The sequence below is a fragment of the Lissotriton vulgaris genome, chromosome 5 (genome assembly GCF_964263255.1).
Source record: "Lissotriton vulgaris chromosome 5, aLisVul1.2, whole genome shotgun sequence".
In the NCBI taxonomy this organism is placed as follows: Eukaryota; Metazoa; Chordata; class Amphibia; order Caudata; family Salamandridae; genus Lissotriton; species Lissotriton vulgaris.
The window spans coordinates 1,998,385,145-1,998,403,454 of record NC_141693.1 but is presented as its reverse complement, the minus strand read 5'-3'; the positions used below and the strand labels follow the sequence as shown (position 1 = coordinate 1,998,403,454).

The 18,310-nt window shown below is 51.2% G+C and overlaps 1 protein-coding gene across 1 annotated transcript in view; it reads right to left on the bottom strand.

Annotated features, from left to right (window-relative positions):
- Window positions 1-18,310, bottom strand: part of MED27 (mediator complex subunit 27) — a 939,037-nt gene that overhangs the window by 615,568 nt on the left and 305,159 nt on the right. The gene's annotated exons all lie outside the window — the stretch shown is intronic.

Genomic DNA, 18,310 nt, shown 5'->3' with positions numbered 1-18,310 from the left:
CTGCTGTGATATTATTTCCTGGTACATATCTTGATTTCTTTCAAGAACGATATAAACTTGATTGTGAAATACAAAAAGTAAGGTATATGAGGTCTTTTCTCCTTTTGACATCACTCTAACCCTCTTCATTGCCATTGTGCATAAGTATATCAATATCACTTTGATATTATTCCAAAGGAGCCATTGTTTTCGTTAATCATTTAACTACCCTGGTTCCGTGTGATTGGGGTCCCCCCTTGTCCTAGGTTCTCGAGTAGTTAATGAAGAGGCACGTCAGTTGTGTGCACCCTTGGTGCAGCCTAGGTTGCTTTTGTACATAACCAAAATTATAGTTCATTAAATCAAACCCAGAAGGTTCTGTATCGTGCAAGTCTGTAAGTCTTGCGTTTGAAGGTCCTCTTATATGTGATAATGAAGTAAAAGGAGTGTAGGAAGGTGGCTACCCGACTATGATTACCCCAGATTTTTTGCATTGTGTTTAGCTGGTTTTCGACTTAGTTGGCCTGGTTCCCTGCTAATCAGGGCCCCAGGCTATCTGCTCTCTCTGTAAAATGGATTCCATGTACCCTAGGTGCATAACTAGATTGGCTTGGGTCACCTTATCAGCCCCTGTACAGAGCACTATAGGTGCCCAGGGCATAGGTGCATCCAAGGCCTACCAGGGGCTGCAGCATATCTTTTGCCACCCCTGGCTGGCTATCTAAAATTGACACAACTGGCTGATCACTCAGCTGGGGTAAGGTGGTGTAATCACCCCTTGCTTAGATATAGTATGCCTATATCAAAACCTAACTGGACACATATATACCTATCAGTCACTCCTATCGCAGGCCTTAACAATCCTGGAGGCAGAGTGCTTGGTTTTATGTGAGATGGTGCTCTAGCATGAGCTGAGCCTGTCTGCAGCTGTCGGGACCAATTCCCTAAGCTGGTCCGGGATAATGCCATACCATATACTCTTAAGTGCATTATAATCCTCGCGGTTATATGTTAACTTTGGTTTGGCTTTATCAAAACATGTCGTGTAAGGTGTCATACGATTTGGAATACTACCCCCTCGCCAGTCCTGGTGACGGGGGTAGCATTCCACTCCTCTAGAGGGAGACGACATGTTACTTTGCTAAAACGCGGTTGATTTTTAATAGAGCCTCAGATCCACAAAATGGATGCTTCTGCCACAGACACGAGTCTGACCTCCTGCAGCTGACCGAAACTCAGCCAAGGAGGCCTGGACAAAGGGTTTCTTGTCACAGGGAGGTGTCACACCACCCCAGACAGGAGATAGTGGATTGTAGCAGGGAGGTTTGAAAGAAACCAGACACTGCCTGGGGAGCACAAGGCTGCCCCTTGCATAATCCGGCCAAACCGGTTCTGGGGCACACCAGCCCCTGTCCCAGCGCGGCCCGGATCAAAGGAAAGGGGTGTATCCACCCCCTTCCTGGGTCCCACCCATAGGAGGGGACCTAGCAGGTAATCCAGCCCCCTAGATTGGTATAACAATGGGAGCAGTGCCAACGCACTCAGATTATCCTGATGAAACATAAGAAACGAAACTCTGGACCCTTCTACATCCTACTCAACGTAGAAGACTGAAGAATCTCCCTTGTGGTCAAGGAGTGACCACCCTGTGCAAACAGGCACCATCCAGCACCTCGACGTCTGCTTTGTTGCAGTTCCCGCCGGAACTCGAGAGCCAGAGATCGACGAGATCAAGCTTGCCTGCCTTCTTACAGCCCGATCCACAGTCCCTGCAGAGCTGAGACCCGTGGAGGCGACCGGAAGCGTAGGGCACATCATCTTGAAAAGACCACGAGACGCTGACCGTGCAGCCCACGAGTGACCCTCGAAGCTGTACACCGTGGTTTGAGAAGCCCCAACCCTGAGCCACTCTTGCACCGAAGCTCACCCCTCTACACTCGACGAGTGCTGCGTGGGGCCCTTCTGCTTGCTTTGGCTCAACGCGTTGGCCCGGTCACTTGCCAGCTGGCTTGTGGCCCCTGTGCCGACGAAAACCTAAAACAGACTTGCGATTCTGGTTGCTCCAGATTTGCACCAGCTCCTCTGAATAGGAGCACCCGCTCTGACCCTCCTGGTCCGAGTGAGAAGCAATCTTCCGGTCCTGCGTGGATTGCTCTTGCCAAGTGTTGTTTGCTCCAATCTTGAAGCCGACTGCGTCGACGGCGAGAGCCTGCGTGGGACAGATCGTGACCTGCTCCTGGACGTCGCAGATGCCCCAGAGCCCACGTGACAGCAGAGAGAAGCTCCTCGACAACCACCTGATTGCGCCCGACATTGCCTGGTTCCGTCCTGGTTCCACCCTGGTCACTGCTGAGTGACCCAGACTCTGTCCACCCTGCTTTCAGGTACTTTTCTACTCTGATCCACCCTTGGATCACACCGGACACTTCTCCTTCACATCGCCTGCAGCATCTTCAGCTTCAAACACCAAGAACCTGCGTGACGAAACCCGACGTCACTTTGACCCTATGCACCCGCTTCCTGTGGGTGAGGTAACATTGCAACGCCGGTGTTCCCACACTGGCACACACCTCTAGGGCCTGTGTCAAAAGTTTTGTCCTTCTAGGTTCAGCGGAAGTGTCCTAAAACTCTATTTGTGTAACTTTTACGCACCATTGACATTGCATTGGTGCAAGCCGCGCTTTAAACGCTGCACCCGAATCCCGCTGGCTTTTCCCCGACTTCAGCATTGCTTGTCCCGACTGCTCCCAGCGATTCCCTAGGCCCTAGGCCTAACCACTGTTCGATTGGTATCTCTTATACCACTTTTTTAATATATGGTTTGAGTGGCCACCCGCCCTCATCCATAATTGTGCAACTTTGTATATTATACTGTGCTTTTGATTTAACGCTTGTGCCCCTTTGCTCATAAAGAGTACTGGGGATTAATTTAGAAATAAATACATATATTTTTAGAATATATACTTGTGTGGTGTCCTTTCATTTGATATTACAGGACTGTGATTGGTAAAACAGCTCGCTTAACACGACCTCTTGAGTTAAGCCTTTAAGGCTGCTTAGTCTATGCTACCCTTAAGATAGCTTGTCTAATAAGGTTGACTTACAACCAGACACCATAAGGGTTGTTTGGACTGATACAAGGTGGTTCCAGAATTGGAAACATCATATATCAGGCCAACTTCTCACAAGGAGTGAAACAAATATAACAATTGCCTGGGATCACACAGTTTGATCAGGTGGGGAAGCGGAGATTGATCCAGATTTTCTGGTTTCACATTCTGCAATTCAGCCACTGGATGTCCATGCTTCACGTCCCCTACACCCACCTTACTACCCTACACCCCCTAGATACTCAATTCCCTGGCTTCAATGCGGCCCTCGGTCACATCACAGACCACATTTTTGGGGACCACTGGGAAATGTTTGTGAGTACCCATGATGTGGAGCATGTGCTAGTTGTGTGGAGGATTCAGGTACTGGGCGAAGAGTAAAGTGTGCTTCTAGATTGACAGGTACCACATTAAGGGTGCTGTATGTGGCCTTTCACTTACACTACAATCAACCACAAGTATTAGTGAAGATAGAAATTGCTATTGGTCCTGAAGAATTGCCGTCCATATGACTGTTTGGCAAGAAACATGTCGACCTTAGAGCGCAATACCCTGTACACATTGCTGCAGAGTTACGCCACACTTCGTTTTAACCAGGAGAGGGGCCATACTCATTAAAATAGTTCTGATTGGACCCCTACTTCCTGCTTTAACCTCACTTTCCTTTACATCTACACTCACAAGGCCCCTCACACGCACTGCACCCTACGGCAAGGAATTAAAGATCTAACCAAAGAGCCCCTTCATGGGTGCCCGTCAGGTATTGCAGCGCCGACCTGACGAGAAGCAGACCCAATGATGAAGCATGACACCTGCTGGCTGGGTGTGTGAGGGCCCTAGTTCCAACAAGAGGAATTCACCTCCTCTATTTAGATATCATGTGAGCGGCTGCTCTCTTACACAACCTGCTTTATTCAGTTAGGAGCTGCATACCCTTTTCGTATTGATAAAGTGTGGCTGTCGCCATAGGGGTTCCATTTTGTATCAAGGTGGTAGCTAAGACAGAGGCTTGAAGTGAGAGCCCGCGCAGCCGATGCACAGGTCTGAGAAGTGCTGCCCAAAATAAGAGTAGAGACAGAGAGCCCCTTTGAAACCAGGGAGTTCCCCTACCACTAGTTCTAAGGATTGGTTAACCCGATATGTTCACCGGTGGTTGAGAGGAGCAGCCTCACTTGCCTTTGTGCTCTTGTTTCGGGTTGGTCTTGAGAGAAGTCTCCGGCTCCCTCCGACTGCTCACTCTTGTAACAAAGACCATGGCTCGACCAGTCTGCATGGAAATCACATAAGTGCAGAACTGCCCTGAACCGGTCACAAAACTAGGCAGAAAGAAACCTCCAGTCAGTGTGTCAAGATTTCCTGACTAGGTGGCCGGGGTCCCAGGTCAGTGGCGATCAGAAGATTCCTTTGAGCTCTACGGTAGGATCACTGAACGCCAACTCCCCTTGTCAGGTTTGTTACCAGAATACTTGGGAAGATTCTATTAGCCAGCCAGGAAAGGAACTACTTCAAGGAAGAGAGCTGGCCTCTCAGGCGAGGTGGTGGAGGTACCAAGCGTGAAGAACATGATGCTCAGGAGAAGCAGAGGCTGAAAGGAGCTCAGGCGAGGCATCACCCCTACTGCGATATGAGCAATTTGCAGCAAGATCCATCGAATGAGTTCCAGAGGTAAGGACATTTCGCTAGTAGTAGTAGCACAGACTCCTGTGACTCAGGGTATACCAGAATTCAACAGGGCATGAATTCCATTCCACAAACTAGTGCTAAGAAGAACTGAAGTGCTAGGAAAATTGCGACCACAAGACTTGGTTGGACTCCCAAGAAACTTCAAGCCCCAACAGAAGACCAACGTTGTTAGAGGAGTGAGCTGCTGCACTTGGGACTGGCATCGGTTTGGGAAGGGATTTTGTGATTGGCAAAGGAAGACCAAAGCAGCAACATATTCGTGACTCCAAGCTTAGCATCACCCAGCACGCTTCTGACTGAAGAGTGACTTAACGAAGGTTGCAGCAGCCGACAAGGGGGCATGAAGAGCAACCTCAGTCAGCTGGCTCAAGGCCAAGTTCGCAGCATCTTTGCTTGGTGGACTCTTCCAGATGCTCAACACTTGAGCAGTTCTGCTTCCGCTGACCGCGGCAAGCACAGGTGTGGTCTGAGGAAGGACCTTCACAAAATCTGCAACCAACGCCGAAACGGTATGCGGCGTTGATTCCTGAAGGAAGGGAAGACATCACACTACTGCAGGGACTGAATATCTATTGTCATTTTAACAATAAGGGACAATAAGATTCCCCTCGCAGGGTCAGGGGCCACTACACCATTCCGTTAAGACTGACACCCTGTATACTGTGGGTCGCCCCCTCATAATAACTGCCCTCAACTGAATTGTGTGTGTCAACTTTGAAGTACCTTAAATTTTGAATGACGGCATTAGGTGGACATGATTTGTTTGTGTCACACAATTCCTGTTGATTGCCACTTCCATAACACTACAGCACGCCCCAGAGTAACGCTTGCACTGCTCAAGTTCCCTACTTTGAGAGTCATGTGATGATCAATTCTGGATCCAATAGTAGAATGAAGCCCCCTGAACCTCTGGAAGTAAAGAACCCTGATTCTGCACCTAGTCCCGCCCCTGAATCCACTCCGGCTTCACACCCAGGGTGAGAGTGCCAGCGGGGCCACCGAGGCTACCCAGAGACAGATTGCTGCTCAGTGCATCAGAGACATCTTAGGATGGAGCTGAATGAAAGAGGCTGCAAGAGAGGCACTGGTGGCGGAGGACAGACGAGGATGTTGAGGTACAAGTTGGTAGCTGTGTGGTACACTGGCAACTGGACAACCACCTGAAGTGCAGAGGGCAGCCCATGGTGGCAAAAGTGAGTGAGAAAGGCTCGGGATGGACTTCTTGGGATCATTTAAATGGTACCTGCTTTTCGAGGGGTTGCCATTGTGCCAACTGATGACATTTCAAAATGGTAGGCGGTCCGGTTTGTCATGAAAATAGGCCGAAGAGCATCAGTGAGTTTCGAGTGGACGTGTTTACAAGAGAAGAAAGGCCTAGTGAGATGGTCTCAGATAATGGGGTGAAATGTGTGTCAAAGGAGATGCAGGGATTTGTGTCTAACCAGGGTGCGAGGCACCAGAAGCAAAGTAATGGACTGTCTGGGAGGATGAAGAGAGTTGAGTGGCTGTGGATGGGGCGGTCTCAGCAAGGGTGGACTTGATGAATGAGGCGAGGTTGGGGTGGTGCTATTGGAACACATCACGCACTGCAACTGGGGCCACGGCATTTAAAGCTTTGAAGCACGAGACGCCCATGGTGTGGTGACTTGGAGTGTGCTGGACAAGAAAGTTCATTCTATTGATCCTGGTGGGGCAATAATGGAGGAAGTTAAAAGATACTGCGTGGTACCTTCTACCTTCCACTGTCCGTTGACTCTTCTCGGCCATTGTCCCGCAGCACCACTTGCCCCAGGAGCAATAGGCTGGAAACAATGTTTCCTGCCTGAGCTGCTGCCCTGCAGCTGCACTTCCCGCCTGAGCTGCTGTCCTGCTGAAGCACTTTCTGCCTGAGCTGCTGCCCTGCAGCTGCACTTCCCGCCTGAGCTGCTGTCCTGCAGCTGCACTTCCCGCCTGAGCTGCTGCCCTGCAGCTGCACTTCCCGCCTGAGCTGCTGTCCTGCTGAAGCACTTTCTGCCTGAGCTGCTGCCCTGCAGCTGCACTTCCCGTCTGAGCTGCTGTCCTGCTGAAGCACTTTCTGCCTGAGCTGCTGCCCTGCAGCTGCACTTCCCGCCTGAGCTGCTGTCCTGCTGAAGCACTTTCTGCCTGAGCTGCTGCCCTGCAGCTGCACTTCCCGCCTGAGCTGCTGTCCTGCTGAAGCACTTTCTGCCTGAGCTGCTGCCCTGCAGCTGCACTTCCCGCCTGAGCTGCTGTCCTGCTGAAGCACTTTCTGCCTGAGCTGCTGCCTTGCAGCTGCACTTCCCGCCTGAGCTGCTGTCCTGCTGAAGCACTACCCGCCTGAGCTGCTGTCCTGCCGCTGCACTTCCCGCCTGAGCTCCTGCCCTGCAGTAGCACTACAAGCCTGAGCTGCTATCCTGCCACTGCACTTCCCGCCTGAGCTGCTGTCCTGCTGAAGCACTTTCTGCCTGAGCTGCTGTCCTGCCGCTGCACTCTGCTGTCCTGCTGAAGCACTTTCTGCCTGAGCTGCTGCCTTGCAGCTGCACTTCCCGCCTGAGCTGCTGTCCTGCTGAAGCACTACCCGCCTGAGCTGCTGTCCTGCCGCTGCACTTCCCGCCTGAGTTCCTGCCCTGCAGTAGCACTACAAGCCTGAGCTGCTGTCCTGCCACTGCACTTCCCGCCTGAGCTGCTGTCCTGCTGAAGCACTTTCTGCCTGAGCTGCTGTCCTGCCGCTGCACTTCCCGCCTGAGCTGCTGTCCTATTGAAGCACTTTCTGCCTGAGCTGCTGTCCTGCCGCTGCACTTCCCACCTGAGCTGCTTTCCTGCTGAAGCACTTTCTGCCTGAGCTGCTGCCCTGCCGCTGCACTTCCCGCCTGAGCTCCTGCCCTGCAGCTTCACTTCCCACCTTAGCTCCTGCCCTGTAGCTTCACTTCCCGCCTGAGCTCCTGCCCTGCATTTCCACTTCCCACCTTATAGCTCCTGCCCTGCAGCACTTCTTCCCACTAGCACTCCTGCCCTGCAGTCCCACTTCCCACCTTAGGCTCCTGCCCTGCAGCACTTCTTCCCACTAGCACTCCTGCCCTGCAGTCCCACTTCCCACCTTAGCTCCTTCCCTGCAGAACGTCTTCCCACCTTATAGCTCCTGCCCTGCAGCACTTCTTCCCACAAGCACTCCTGCTCTGCAGCTTCACTTCCCACCTTCTCTCCTGCCCTGCAGTCCCACTGTCCACCTTAGCTCCTGTCCTGCATCACTTCTTCCCACTTTCGCTCCTGTCCTGCATCACTTCTTCCCACCTTGGCTTCTGCCCTGTAGCTCCACTTCCCACCTTAGCTCCTGCCCTGCAGCACTTCTTCCCACTTTCGCTCCTGTCCTGCATCACTTCTTCCCACCTTGGCTTCTGCCCTGTAGCTCCACTTCCCACCTTAGCTCCTGCCCTGCAGTCCCACTTCCCACCTTAACTCCTTCCCTGCAGAACTTCTTCCCACCTTATAGCTCCTGCCCTGCAGCACTTCTTCCCACAAGCACTGCTGCCCTGCAGCTTCACTTCCCACTTTCTCTCCTGTTCTGCAGTCCCAGGTCCCACCTTAGCTCCTGCCCTGCAGCACTTCTTCCCACTTTCGCTCCTGCCCTGCTGCGCCACTTCCCACCTTAACTCCTGCCCTGCAGTCCCAGGTCCCACCTTAGCTCCTGCCCTGCAGCACTTCTTCCCACTTTCGCTCCTGCCCTGCTGCGCCACTTCCCACCTTAACTCCTGCCCTGCAGTCCCAGGTCCCACCTTAGCTCCTGCCCTGCAGCACTTCTTCCCACTTTAGCTCCTGCCCTGCAGCACTTCTTCTCACTTTAGCTCCTGCCCTGCTGCGCCACTTCCCACCTTAACTCTTGCCCTGCAGTCCCACTTCCCACCTTCTCTCCTGTTCTGCAGTCCCAGGTCCCACCTTAGCTCCTGCCCTGCAGCACTTCTTCCCACCTTCTCTCCTGTTCTGCAGTCCCACTTCCCACCTTAGCTCCTGCCCTGCAGCACTTCTTCCCACCTTCTCTCCTGTTCTGCAGTCCCACTTCCCACCTTAGCTCCTGCCCTGCAGCACTTCTTCCCACTTTAGCTCCTGCCCTGCTGCGCCACTTCCCACCTCAGCTCCTGCCCTGCCGCACTTCTTCCCACCTTCTCTCCTGTTCTGCAGTCCCACGTCCCACCTTAGCTCCTGCCCTGCAGCACTTCTTCCCACTTTAGCTCCTGCCCTGCTGCGCCACTTCCCACCTCAGCTCCTGCCTTGCCGCACTTCTTCCCACCTTCTCTCCTATTCTGCAGTCCCAGGTCCCACCTTAGCTCCTGCCCTGCAGCACTTCTTCCCACTTTAGCTCCTGCCCTGCTGCGCCACTTCCCACCTTAACTCCTGCCCTGCAGTCCCACTTCCCACCTTAGCTCCTGCCCTGCCGCACTTCTTCCCACCTTCTCTCCTGTTCTGCAGTCCCAGGTCCCACCTTAGCTCCTGCCCTGCAGCACTTCTTCCCACTTTAGCTCCTGCCCTGCTGCGTCACTTCCCACCTTAACTCCTGCCCTGCAGTCCCACTTCCCACCTTAGCTCCTGCCCTGCAGCACTTCTTCCCACTTTAGCTCCTGCCCTGCTGCGCCACTTCCCACCTCAGCTCCTGCCCTGCCGCACTTCTTCCCACCTTCTCTCCTGTTCTGCAGTCCCACGTCCCACCTTAGCTCCTGCCCTGCAGCACTTCTTCCCACTTTAGCTCCTGCCCTGCTGCGCCACTTCCCACCTCAGCTCCTGCCCTGCCGCACTTCTTCCCACCTTCTCTCCTGTTCTGCAGTCCCAGGTCCCACCTTAGCTCCTGCCCTGCAGCACTTCTTCCCACTTTAGCTCCTGCCCTGCTGCGCCACTTCCCACCTTAACTCCTGCCCTGCAGTCCCACTTCCCACCTTAGCTCCTGCCCTGCCGCACTTCTTCCCACCTTCTCTCCTGTTCCGCAGTCCCAGGTCCCACCTTAGCTCCTGCCCTGCAGCACTTCTTCCCACCTTAGCTCCTGCCCTGCAGCACTACTTCCCACTTTAGCTCCTGCCCTGCTGCGCCACTTCCCACCTTAACTCCTGCCCTGCAGTCCCACTTCCCACCTTAGCTCCTGCCCTGCCGCACTTCTTCCCACCTTCTCTCCTGTTCTGCAGTCCCAGGTCCCACCTTAGCTCCTGCCCTGCAGCACTTCTTCCCACTTTAGCTCCTTCCCTGCTGCGCCACTTCCCACCTTAACTCCTGCCCTGCAGTCCCACTTCCCACCTTCTCTCCTCCCCTGCAGCACTTCTTCCCACAAGCACTCCTGCCCTGCATCTGCACTTCCCGCGGCAGCGATTGGTGCAAAAGGCCCAATGATGGAAGCAAAGGAGGCAGCATTGCTCCACACTCGGACGTCACCGAGCAGGGGTTTAATAACCCTGCCTCGTGCGCGTGGCCCACCCCTCCTGCGAGCACGTGCACCCTCCTGCAGCCACACGCGCTGCTCGCTGGCCGCGCGCGCGGGAGGCAGGCGCGCGCCCGCTGCCTCCCCTCATTAAATCCCGGCTCCATCCCTAATGAGCCGCGCCAGCTGCCGCCCCCTTTGAAGGCATCGGGGGCGGCCCAGGACCCGCCCCCGGTTTCATCTCCGCACAATCAAGGCGCCAAGAAAGTTGCTGCGGCGCTTTAATTGATTCCCTTTTAATACCAGCTCAGATAATGAGCGCTGTTTGGACCCAAAAAACTTTTTTTTCTTTAGATTCATTTAGTTTGTGTTTCGGCGGCTTTGATCATGTAAGGTAAGCAAACTGGAGGCGGCCAGGGCTGCGCCGAGAAGGGCCGCGTGTTTGCGCTTTCTTCTCAAACAAGCCTGCAGTCCTTTCAATTAGGAGCGGGTCCGAGCGGAGCTCCGCGGAGCCTGCGCGGCCCAATTAGCGGCCATTAGCAGCCATTAGCGCCCTCCGACGCGCGGCGGCTCCCTCGGAAGGCTGCGGAGAGCCGCTGTTTTATTTTATTAAACTAAATGCCATGCACACATCCCCGGAAATACTCTACACCTTCATCTTGTATCCTGACTGCCCCCCAAGAGGCAACTGACTGCAGCGGGCGGAGGAGGGGCACGCCCAGAGGTACCGAGGGATTCCCCTCAAACACCGGTGCAGCTGCAAGGGGTGCGCTCTCTGGCGCACACAGGCCAGCATTGAGATTTAAAAAAAAAGAATCGAGAGAATGTATTTCTTCCATTTTGCGGCCTGCATCGGGTCTATTGGGGTGTGCGGCACTTTAAAGTGCGCTGCTGCAAGATCGGATGTCAGAAATACAAATATAAATTTTTCTGTACCTGTCAGGATCACAGAGAAATTGCTCTGGCAGGCAGAGGAAGCATGACAAAATTGTTGTGTACTTGCTTGCAATAGCAGGTTACTGGTAGTGCATAATCCGAGTCACACAAAACCAGGCCCTGTCAATTTATTCCCACCTAGGAATGGGGTTTCTGCATGCAGGAGGCGGGAGATTAGCCTTGAAATCGGTAATTTCCCGCCGGAATCGGGAGGGTTGGCGAGCCAGTGCAGCTGAAAGGAATATAGTGCCGGGGTACGGTCACTGACAGGCCGGTGCAGCTGAAAGGGATATAGTGCCGGGTATGGTCACTGACGGGTCGGTGCAGCTGAAAGGGATATAGTGCCGGGGTACGGCCACTGACGGGACAGTGCAGCTGAAAGGGATACTGTGCCGGTGTACGGTCACTGACGGGCCGGGGCACCTGTAAGGGATATAGTCTCGGGGTACGGTCACTGACGGGCCAGCGCAGCTGGAAGGGATATAGTCTTGGGTACGGTCAATGACGAGCCAGTGCAGCTGGAAGGAATATGGTGCCGGGGTACGGTCACTGACAGGCCGGTGCAGCTGAAAGGGATATAGTGCCGGGGTACGGTCACTGACGGGCCGGGGCAGCTGAAAGGGATATAGTGCCGGGGTACGGTCACTGACGGGCTGGTGCAGCTGAAAGGGATAAGGTCCCAGGGTACGGTCACTGACGGGCCAGTGCAGGTGAAAGTCATAAAGTATTAGGTTAGGGTCAGTGACAGACCAGCTCCACTGGAGCTGCCAGGGGCTGTGCATTCTGACATGTGGATACTGACCCAGAGGAGTTGACACAAACATCTTGTTGCATTACTGCTTATTTCTCCCACATGCTTTCTGTTTTTTCCCATCTTTACTTCCTGTTTTTTATTATCTGTGTTTTTCACCTTTACTTCCTTCACGTCATCATTTTTCAGTCTTTCTACTTGTTCCTACCTTTATTCATCTTTACTTCTTTCTGCCAACATTCCATCCTTCCATCTTTCCACCCTTTTTGTGTATCTGCATATCCACCCATCTTCCCACCCTATTTATCTGTCCACTCACTAAGGTTTCCATCCTTTTTAGGTCTCGGCCTGCGTAGGCTGCACTTGCGCAGTCTCGCTGGCGAGAAATTTTGTTTTTCAGTAGTGGGGCTTGAACCCACCCCTCTTCTCCATTGGCTGGCTTCCTAAACGGAGGCCAGCCATTGGAGGAGAGGGGCATCACTCCGTTGAAGACGGGATTCGGGTGTGTGTTTTTAACTTTCTTTCTCTTTTCTTTCTCTCCTCTTCCCATTGGCTGGAATTTTACATTCCAGCCAATGGGAAGAGGAAAGAAAGAAAACCACGCCCCCGAATCCAAAAATGACGCTGGTTTCTCCGAGGCATTTCTGCCTCGCCTCAGAGAAACGTGGTGGTGTCATGGCGGAGCTCGCTTGGAACCATTTGCTCAGTAGGGCACTAAAGTGATAAATCATCGAAAAAAGTGCACCTGTGATCACAGTCGTCAAATACTTTGAGTCTGCAGGACTCAGTGACACTTCTTCCAGCTCCTCTGGCACGGGGTGCAGCTTCTTCGGGCTTCGTGCTGAATAATTTGGAGGGGGTCACTCGGGAGGCTGCTGTGATGGTGAGGGGGGCGAGGGACAGGGACTTGGGGGAGACTGGAAATCAGAGTGTTGATAGTACTTTGTCGTTAATATTAACGTAGTTGGAATAATGTTGTTATCGGGCGTGCTACTACATAGTAGTTAAGACTTAAAGACTACTCAATAATGGCCGCCCTGTTGCTTACTTGCGGTACACGTCGCTTTGACGAAGGCAATATTATCACGCTTCACTTGCTAACATCGATTTTTCTGAACAATCGTTACTCCAGTTCTAAAATGTTGGTTCTGCGTTACGCGCATCTAAAACCTTTGGTAATACACAGACTTCATTAGTAAGAAACCATGCCCGATCTACGATGGCCGCCGCGCTCTGTAAGGCTTTCTACGACAGTTGTTGCGTGTGTCCTTCCTCTGTGTTTATGGTACTGGAGCGGAAAGATGGCGGCTCCCGGCAAACAGTGAGTGAGGGGCCTGGGATGTGGGTAAATTGTGTCTTGACCCGGGTAGTGATTTCCCATAACAATTGGTCAGAGGTCTTGATGGAGAGAGAAAAGAAAAAAGCGGAAGCATTTGAGGCGATAATATTCTTGTCTCTCTTTGGAGGACGTTATTATTTATCACCAGGCATGGCATTTTACCATCCCTCCTCAAGACGTCAGCCCGGAATCCCTCAAGACTGGGCGTTTTTTGAAGGAGGGCATCTGTACCGTTGTCTTCTGGGGTCAAGCGTGAAGGGAGTAGTGACATTTTTATACGATTTGCATGGCATTAATTCCTTGGGGTTCCTTGGCCAGGTTATTAATAAATATCCTCTATATCTGGGTTCTGTTCCTTCGTTGTGATCGTTTTTTCTGGCCTCTGTTCCCTCGTTGTGATCGTTTGTCTGGCCTCTGCTCCCTCGTTGTGATCGTTTTTTCTGGCCTCTGTTCCCTGTGTGTGTGTGTGTCTCTGTGTGTGGCTCTGTGTGTGTTTCTCTGTGTGTGGCTCTCTGTGTGTGGCTCTCTGTTTGGGTATGGCTCTATGTGTGTGTGTGTGGCTCTATGTGTGTGTGTGTGTGTGGCTGTGTGTGTGTGTGGCTGTGTGTGTTTGTTGGGCTCTGTGTGTGTTGGGCTCTGTGTGTGTGTTGGGCTCTGTGTGTGTGTTGGGCTCTGTGTGTGTGTTGGGCTCTGTGTGTGTGTTGGGCTGTGTGTGTGTGTTGGGCTGTGTGTGTGTGTTGGGCTGTGTGTGTGTGTTGGGCTGTGTGTGTGTGTTGGGCTGTGTGTGTGTGTTGGGCTGTGTGTGTGTGTTGGGCTGTGTGTGTGTGTTGGGCTGTGTGTGTGTGTTGGGCTCTGTGTGTGTGTTGGGCTCTGTGTGTGTGTTGGGCTCTGTGTGTGTGTTGGGCTCTGTGTGTGTGTTGGGCTCTGTGTGTGTGTTGGGCTCTGTGTGTGTGTTGGGCTCTGTGTGTGTGTTGGGCTCTGTGTGTGTGTTGGGCTCTGTGTGTGTTGGGCTCTGTGTGTGTTGGGCTCTGTGTGTGTTGGGCTCTGTGTGTGTTGGGCTCTGTGTGTGTTGGGCTCTGTGTGTGTTGGGCTCTGTGTGTCTTTGGCTCTGTGGTTCTCTGTGTGTGGCTCTGTGTGTCTCTCTGTGTGTGTTCTGTGTGTGTGTGTGCATCTCTGTGTGGCTGTGTGTGTGTGGCCCTGTGTGTCTCTGTGTGTGGCTCTGTGTGTGTGGCTGTGTGTGTGTGTGTGTGGCCCTGTGTGTGTGGCTGTGTGTGTGTGTGGCTCTGTGTCTGTGTGTGTCTGTGTGTGTTTGGCTCTGTGTGTGTGTGGCTCTGTGTTCGTAGCTTTTTTTGTAGGTGGCTCTATGTGTGGGTGGCTCTGTCTGTGTGAGGGTGGCTGTGTGTGTGTGTAGGTGGCTCTGTGTGGGTGGCTTTGTGTGTGTGGCTCTGAGTGGGTGCAAATGCAATAGGTCTCGCATTTGCGAGCGATTAAGCTATTGGCATTGTAAATTACAATGCCATTTATTTATATGTTTTAAAAACCAATTCATAAATAAAAATAATGTCATGAGCAATGCCAATAGCTTTAACTTTATCAATGCAGAGACCATTGCATTGTAAATGCTTGTTTTTTGTGTTAAGCCATTCTTCCTTCATTTTTCCTTCTTCCTTATCTCCATCCAGTGATTCTTACTTATGAATCCATCTTTTTTCTCTCTATCCAACCATCCTTTGCTCCATCTGTCCATCTATCCACCCTTCACCATCCACCCCATCTCTACTTTCTAATTTCTTCTTTCCATCCTTCTGTCCACCTCTACCGAGCTCACTTTCTTTCATGAGTTCTTGCTCCATTTGTCCCCACCCCACCACTCCTCCACACTACCTCCAGCGGTGTTTAGGACCCTCTCTCTGGAGACCAGTGTCCCTGATCGAACCCATAGAAGAAATCACAACAATGTACAGGTGCATGCTGCCAACAAACTGATAGGCAAGACCATCACCCCTCTTGGGCCAGGGTGCTAATGTGGCCTTATAGACATGTGTACTCACCTATCTCACATAAAATCTTGTGTGAACAGATGTGACCCCACAGGGCCATAGAGAGATGTATAATCACATTTCTCAAATATGAAGTTACAATGGGCAGTGGACCACAACTAGATGCTGCACCCTCACTGTTGTCTTCCCAAATAGAATTTTTCAACAAAAGCATCTATTTTGGAAATGTGTTCACTCGCTGTAGACACCCTCTGCCCAAGGGGTGCCAACCTAGATTAGGAAAAACAGATAAAAGTAGAAAACAGTGGTTCACCACTTTAGCAATGTCTCTATTAATACAAGGTATATCCACAAATTGCAAAGAGGTTATTAGCAAATCTTCTCTTTATTGTTGCTTCATAAATATGTACCAAGGGTTACCAGCCAACGCGTTTCATCCACATGGAGGTGGACTTCTTCAGGGCACAAAATGTTAGTTATCCAAAGGTAAGACCTTGTATGAACAGAATTCTTTGATGTCAAGAACCCTATAGAGGCGAACATATGCGCCACTTGAAAGATCACTTCTGCATAGAATGCTCTGATCCCGTGTACCCAGAAGATTCCCCGAACAAACTCCTCTTATGAGAGATCTTGTGTGAAGAAAATTCTATGAACTATAAGGCTCTTCAGTGGTCTAGGCTCCAATGACAACAAAACAAAGATCCACTTAAAAATATTCGTAGCGGAATATCTGATGGCAGTAGAAAATTGCATGTTAGCAAAATAGACATTAGGAAGTGGATGGTCTCGCAATATTCTATAAAATGTTTTGTACATTTAATTTAAGAGAGTGCATTTAATGGTGTGTGCTATACATTCCATACCACAGAATGTTGGAGGGCACTTCGTCCACATCAAGACATATAATTCAATTTTTAGCCAAAACTGTTGCAAAATAGGCTCTTAAAAACAGACCATTTCTGCTCACCATCCCAAAATCAGCAGCGGCAGGAGGTGAGCAGAAGCTGCTAAAAATGAATCACAAGCGAAGAGAACATTTTCAAAAGCCTTAATGGTGTTGAGGCGAAGCTCTCCAAACATCTGTTCTAAAAGCTTCTGGCAGAGAAAGTGATAACGTTCCAATAGAAAATTACTTGGAATGGACTTTCAAGTTAATTTATTGAGCGTTGCAAGACTCTTTCTCCGTAACTTGTATGAAGGCCGGCGAGACACCAAAATTAGAATAACTGTCCTATGAGCGATAAAAACACCATGGCATCAGTGCCCAGAGGGTGCTAACTATGCTCATCCCTGGCAGGGCCTCCCAAGAGGAGCAGCCTTGGGCCCCAAGCCTTGGTTGCCTTACCACCAGAACATCTCAGGGAGGATCAAATGGTGCTGTTGAGGGCATCACACAAGTGGATGCTGTAGGGGTGGGGTGGGGGAGGGGGCTTAAATCAGACATTCTGGAAGCTTATACAATCTGAGGTATCCTTCAAAGTCCAAAAGAGGTAAGACTGGAAAACAAGCGTCCACCTCCTACGCCAGCAGTAGGCAGCAAATCACTTCTGTAATCTGCTTCACATCCTGTCAATCAAAACTGCATTATTTGAAAAAGTGGTGCTGCAGTGGTGAGGTGCTTGCTCTAGAGACGTTGAATTCTTTCCATACTAATTCTCGATCCAGAGAACCCATATCACAGAGAGACAGACTGAGATGACCTTCTGAGGAACTCTATAGACATGGGGATGTCCAAGAAATAAGGCAAAATACAAGAAAATTAGAACATTGAGGTAAGGAGGGACTTTGAGATTTCATGCCTGAACCCAAGATAACTATCTGCACGTGCAGACTAAGATATATTTAAAAACACATTTCATGTATTTGCCAGAATTTAGCCTCCAAGTCCAAGAGAATCAACAGATTTGCTCCAACAGCTCGAGTATTATCTGCTGCAAAGAGAGGAGTTTCTTACCAAGTGCCAACAGACTGTAAACCATCCTATTCAATCTTCCACTGTTGCTAACTGAAAGCAATATCCTTGATGGCAACTTTGGCAGAGCTGTGATGTAACAGTTGTTGATCTCAGTGAAAGACAGATGGGTGTCAGAGGCTTGCCTGGCTCGCCAAGGTCTGAGCCAAGCTGATGATGTGAAAGATCTCTGCCTTTAGACTAATCAAAGACAAGCATCCGCTGTCAGCAGGAGGCCCCAGGTTCACTGGGGATTAGAACTTATCTGAAGTGAAACCGCAGGCGTATCAGCTCGACAGTTCTAGAAGTAGATGCTTTTAGATTTCTTTCAAGAGCTCTAGAGAAGAATCTTGCAAATAAGAAGGCTGGCCGGCCTGAGGGCTGTTGCAAGGCGCAGCCCTAATTGATAATATGCAGTATGAGTTAGTCCTAACAAACGGTCATCAATTGATGGCGTATTGGCATCAATTGATGACGTATTGGAATCAACTGATGGCGTATTGGCATCAACTGATGGCGTATTGGCATCAACTGATGGCGTATTGGCATCAATTGATGGCGTATTGGCATCCATTGATGGCGTATTGGCATCAGTGGAGAAGTGTGGCTCAATGGTTAGAGCGGCAGACCCTGATGCAGAGGTCTAGCCCGGGACCAGGGTTCAATTCCCCGCCTCGGCGGGTCTTGGGCTCAAAAATTCCACGGACCTGATAATTCTCGCCTCGGTGCCTATTCCAATCATGGAGTCCCACTCTGCAACTCTGGGCTATAGCTTGCTTAATCTCCAAAACGGCCCCCACAACGCTAAGGATGCCTGGCCTCCACCTTGGGGGTGCCCAGGAGTGGACGCCTCACAGGGAAAGCCAGGATGGGTTCCACAGCGGTATTCGTACAAGCGCCTTGAGACCCTTGTGGGTGAGTAGTGCGCTATACAAGTATCAATTTACATTTACATCAATCTACTTCTGCATACTGGAAGAGAATTATCCAAGCACTTTGCACCATCAAGAGGAATTCAGCGTAACTTTATGGAGGAGTGTCCGACTATCGAAAGGAAAGATACAGCAGTTGTCGGTGTGTTCCAAAACCTACTCTTTATGGCTGAACCTGCTGTTTAGTTTAAAATGTGGTCTGTCCTTGGAAGGGCAAAAGGAGTGGCCCCA